Source organism: Sorex fumeus, unplaced genomic scaffold (genome assembly GCF_029834395.1).
Source record: "Sorex fumeus unplaced genomic scaffold, SorFum_2.1 ptg000006l, whole genome shotgun sequence".
Lineage (NCBI taxonomy): Eukaryota > Metazoa > Chordata > Mammalia > Eulipotyphla > Soricidae > Sorex > Sorex fumeus.
In genome coordinates, this window is record NW_026606063.1 from 49994388 (window position 1) to 50000387 (window position 6000).

The window sequence follows — 6000 nt, forward strand, 5'->3', positions numbered from 1 at the left end:
GAGGAATGGTGGAGACGAAACCTGAATTGGAGAAGGCTGGAACGATAAAGATGGAAACTCTGAGTGCAGACATCTCTTTGATGTGTTCTAACAAATGGGGCAATAACTGGAGGTGGATATGGAGCTTGTGCTAGGGGCATCACTGACAATGTTGATCTCAATTGGTTATCACAATTAAGGATTATTTAGCATACGAGTCACAGGACTGTGCAAGTTGAGTGGCTTTCTTCCAGGAGTAAGTGAGGGACCCAGGTGCTTCCTATCTCTGGCACCAGCACATGGCCTTCACAGTCACTTGGACACTTCAAAGATTAGCTCAGTGATTGAACACTTGCTTTGTATGTATGAGTTCCTGAATCAGTCCCTGGCCTCCACATAGGAAAAAAAAAAAAACCTCAGTAGCAAAGCTTATCTTACATGTGTGAGTCCCTGGGTTCAATCTCTATCATTGCCAAACAGGAAAGAAAGAATAAGGGTCTGGACTAGTCATGGACCTTTGCAAGGAGGCTGAGAAATATAATTTGGCTATATGCCTAGGAATAAGAGAGGATAAGTGGGTGTCTGTGAGTACTTTCAGTCTCTACCACTGCAGTTTTGTTCTGCTTATGGAGAGTGATACCAAGATATATTTGTAGAAAGATGAGACTGGCTTAATAGGAAAACTTCATGAGAGACAGGAGGGCTAGTGAGTGAGGAAAGGAGGAAATCTGCACTGGTGAGGGGGTTGGCTATAGATAGGAATGGTGCTACTTCCTCTGCGGTAACAGAAGGAAGGCAGAGCAGATGCAGCAAACCTGGTGGAACCCAATGAAAATTAGGTAGTCAAATTGCTTTCTTCAAAAAGTGAAGTATGAATATTCAACTGAAAGTATAGTATAGCAAGGGAATGGAAGGTTTAAGGATGAGGCAAAGTGGCCTTTGGGATTAAAACTTTTGAAGATATGTCTGGCTATACTGAACGATATTTGAAATAAGACATGATATGAATTTAATATCACACCAGTAAGCCATATTTTTTAGTAGTTTTCAATGAAGGGATATCAACTAGCACTATCATCCAGAGAAAGAAGACAGGAGTCAAAGGAATAGTGTAGTCTGCTTTACAAGTATATGGTTATGAGTTCAAATCCCCAGTGTCCCACATGCACTGAATATAGTTTTGGTAGCTATGCTGCTTGAGCCTGGCAACACTGCTCTCTGTGATCCCTGAAGCTGTGATTTCTGGCTACTTCAGTCAGGTGTGTGTGAGTACCCCCCAAAAAAAGAGGTTTGACCCCCACCTCCCCAGGGAGCACCACAGCTAACAAGATGTGTGAGTTGAAAATGCAAGCTCTGTCAAGCACATATGAGTACCATTGCAACTCCTGGCAAGTATCACAGTTACAACTTGGGTACCACAATTAAGGGCATGACCCTGGTGAGCATGTATGCAAGCACTACAACAAAATAACTTTGGCTGTCTGGGTGATCACTGGTCATTGCAACAACAGAACAACAACAAGGGGAAGGGAATAAACAAGCATACACAAGAAATTCAGAAAATTGAAGACTAAATGGGAATATGAGGAAGTCTGCCTAATACCTCTCAATCAACATGTGCTCCCTTTGTGTCTCAGGCATTCTCTGCAGTGCCAGGATCATGTATCCAGCCTGGGCTGTTGCCTGGATTTCAGACCTCTATATCCAGTTCTCTGCTGGGCACCTCCTTTTAGAAGCACATGTGTATTGCAAACTAACCTATTTAGCATCTTTCCCCCCAAGCTTACTATTACTCTGATATTCCTTGAAACACCATCTATCCAGACATAGATTAGAAAGTGGAGAGCCATCTTTGATTCTCTCACCTACCACCCCCTCCATCAGTCACCATACCCTGCAGATTTTACCGATAAATATGACTCCACTTCTTCATTTTGACTGCCACTTCTCAGTTCACATTTTCATATTTCACCTGAATTGCTGGTGTCATACACCTTCTGGCCCTCCTTTACTTCTGACCCTTTGAAAGTCAGTCAACCCTATTCAAAACCACTGCTGTTTTAGTCATCTGTTCAAATGCACATCAGACCACACTTCTCTTACACTTTAAAGCCATGCACTGTTAGTTTTTCGAGCTAAATAAACTCTTAGTCATGACCAACAAATTTCTCCTTAATCTGGCCACTGCCTCGCTCTTTAGCCTCATTTTCTGCACTCTGTAACTTGCACTTTTCACTTCATTGAAGTACATTGTAGCTTCTCACTTCCATTAGCCATGCTCATTGCTCTTGTCCTGCCCCTCTATGGATACCTTCTTCTCTGCATAGAATTATTTTCCCCACAGCGTACCACGTTCATGAATTTACCAAAATGGTTAAAATGTCCATTTTCCTCAAATTAGTCTATAGACTTAACCCCGCCCCCAGAAAGCCCCATTGTACATTGTGTGGGAATTGAAAAGGTGGTTTCTACCCCCTACCTTGTTCCTCCTTCCTTCTCCTCCCTCTGTTGATAATGCAGTGACTCAAGGTTGCACACACACACAGTTGTGATGCTTGCACATTTTGGTTGTGGTGTCATCAGGGGTCACACCTCAGGTCACAGTGTTTGCTCACCAGTGGTTCTGGGATCCCACTCCTTTCATCATGGTGCTTGCACACAACCTCACTGGGAATTGCAGTCCTGGTCATGTTACTCACATGGGTGTTTTGTTGTGGTGGTGGCAGTGCTCATTGGCAGTCACACCCGTTAGTTGGGCTACTTGCACATCTCGACTGTAGTATGGCCAGAAATTATTTGTGGCACTGGTTACTTAGCAGAGCTGCTAAGCTCCCAGGGCAGAACTGCTAGGATTGTGCTTGGCAAATGTGCTAGCACTGGACATTAATTTCATCACCTCAGGGCCGAAGAGATGGCTCAAAGAGCTGGAGTATATGCTTTGCATGTGGGAACTCTGGATTTATTCCCCAGCACCACACAGTTCCCACCCCAGAACTTCTTGTAATAGTTCCTGAGCACCAAGTAAAAAAGTAGACCCTGACCAATGGCGATGCTGGGTTTGACCCTTCCTTGCACCTTCCACTCCCCAGAAAGGGCTGGAGAGATAGTACAAGGGTTCTAGCACTCATCTTGCTTGTGGCAATGCCTGGTTCAAACTTAAGCACCACATATGGTCTCCTGAGCATGATGAGGAGTGATCCCTTAACACTGCTGGTTATGGCCCAAATCTTCCCCTACCAAAAGAAGACAAAACAAAACAAAATTTACCACCTCAAGCTTGCAATGCAGGTACCTTAGTTACTGTGTCATCTCCCAGCCCTGGACAAAGTCATTATTTTTTTCTTTTAATTAATTTTTTTTAAAGAACTGTGACTCACAAAGCTGTTGATAGTTGAGTTTTAGGCATATAATCTTTCAACACCAATCCCACTATCAGTGTCAGTTTCCCCCCACCAGTATTTTCATATTTCCTTCCCCCACCCCAAACCCTTTCTCCCATCCCTACCTGTAAACATAACAGGCACATTACAAAGTTCTCCTGATTACAGCTTAGATCTCATGTTTTCAGTTTTGTTGATTCTGTGCTTTGGATATATGGCTATACCACTCACCCATATCACCATTAACCAAAGCCCTGATGCCTGTTCACTCATTAAGAAAAAGTCATTATTAAATGTATACAGGAATAATACCAAGATCCTAGAATAAAGGTAGAGCATATACATCATCAGATATTCAATTTTATTGTAAGATGATATATATAAAAATAATGTGATATTAATAAACAATAGACTGGGCTCCAAAATTCAGAAATAGACCTAAGCTCATACATGCTGGCCCCGAGTACAGCTCGGTGGGAGAAGAGGTCTTTTCAATAACTAATGGTGGGACAAATTCATTAATTAACTTGATGGAAAATAATGCAGCCTGACCCAACCCAAAATTAGATTATAGTCAAAATACTCTTAACTGGGTCATGAGTCCTAACATTGCCCAGGGCTTGGGGGGATTGGGATGAGCAAGAGAAGATGACAGTGAAGGTGCAGTCTTGAGAGAATCCTTCTGGAGGATGTGCTTTTTGCAAGAGAACTAACCAACTTTTCAGGAATATGAGGATACAGGAAACATATGATTCGGAGAAGAAAGTACATATCAATAAACAAGATGGATGCAGAAAAACTAAGAGTCCTTCGGATGCTTCGGTGCTGGACACTGGAATTGGAAATGGTGTTTTCCTGTTATTTCATTTGGTTTCTCCAACATTACCAAAATTGATTACTCTCCTCTGCAGTAAAGCTTCCTGGAAGTATTGTAGAGAGGGAAAAAAACACAAAGTTTTAACATTAAGTTGATGGACAAAGCTTCCTAGATTTTATATTTGCTTTTTTGATGCTTTACATCTTTATCCTAACAATGCAGTTGAGAGGACAAAGTAATATGTGAATATGTGAAGTCTCTCTCCAGAGAGTTGAAAGTGAAAGGCCTTTTTTTTGTTTAAGTAACTTCTTGTAATTGGACCCAGGAAGAATTGTGAATTAATTGAAGGATTTGAACTTTCCCAAGAGCTTCCAATACCAAGTTCAGCTTCAGCTCTGGAACAAGTGTAGCTGCAATAGTTTTCAATACAACATCCACTGGACAAGTTCAATTAACTTTTTAAAACGTTGTTTATTTGCTTTTTGTTGTTTTGTGTTTGGAACCACACCCTGCTGTTCTGATGGCTACTTCCAGCTGTGTGTGTGTATGGATATTGATCTTGGCAGAGATACCATATGGTTGGTTTCCTGGGGATCAAATCCAGGCCTTCTCTATGTAAAACGTGTTTAATCTGTTGAGCTATCTCTCTGATCTGAAAGCTAACTTTAGAAAGTCTAAATTTCTAAATTTGATTTATAAATTTCTAAATTTAAATTTCTAAAGATTTTTTCATCATATTAACCTAGCATAGAAAGTGCAAATAAAAACTTTGTAGGTTCACAGGATGCATATATTGAATGGATAAAATGTGCTGATTTTTAAAAAATGGTTGATCTATTTAATAGCATAATTTCATGTTTGTGTAAGTGATTGGATTGTTTTGGGTATCAACTCAGTAATTTAAATTTTTGTAATTTTAAACTTATGCTTGAGGAAAATTCCTCTAGCTGCTAAACAATTGAAAATTTTATTTTTTTTTAACAATTGAAAATTTTAAAATAATAAATGAATTTACTGAAAAGCTTGTATTTTTTTTTTGTGCCCCAGTAAAGTTAAATTTGACTAAACCGTTCCAAGGCCAGAATAATTACAAAACAACTTTCTTATTACATTATATATAAAACATGTATATTTTGTATTGAATGGAGACTATTAAATTTTTTAATACTTGATTAGATTCTCTATCTTTGTGTATTAATTAAACAAAATCAGATATATAATAAAAATTAAAGTGAGTCTGATACATAACTGAAAAGTAAAATAAATCTTTTAGAAAACAACAGAATACTTTAATATAATCTTAGAATGGAGACTTCTTGAGCATTAACTGAAAACACTACCAAAGTAGCAACAGATAAACAGGACTTAACCAAACTGAACCGAGGAACCAGAGAGGTAGTCCAGAGAGTAGGGCACTTAGTGTTTCATGTGGACCACCCAGCATGTATCCTTGCACTCCATTTGGTTCTCTGAGCACAGAGCCAGGAATAAGCTCTGAGCGCTGCCAGGTGTGACCCCCCAAAACAACAATGACAAAAAATCCAAACTAAACCTAAAATCACAAGAATGAAAATTGGAGCCCTAGACATGAGTGTGGTGGCAACTGTGCAGGCTGGAGCTGCTCTGCCATGTCTCCTTGGAAACATAGTCAGTTAGGAGCCCAGTGACCGCTCAGGAGTTCACAGTCTCTGGCCAGTGCCAAACTACTGGGTGGGCTGTCTCTGAGCGATCACTCCCCATTGGGCTGACTGGTGGCATTGGGAGGTGTTCTCTGTTTGTTCACTTAAAGAAGGTAAATTTCTGAGAGGAGGGGAGGGTTCTGAA

At 40.4% G+C, this 6000-nt stretch overlaps 1 pseudogene; it reads left to right on the plus strand.

Annotated features, from left to right (window-relative positions):
* Window positions 1–4173: 4173 nt before the first annotated feature.
* Window positions 4174–4639, plus strand: LOC130037255 (EEF1A lysine methyltransferase 2-like; annotated as a pseudogene).
* The last annotated feature ends 1361 nt before the right edge of the window (window positions 4640–6000 follow it).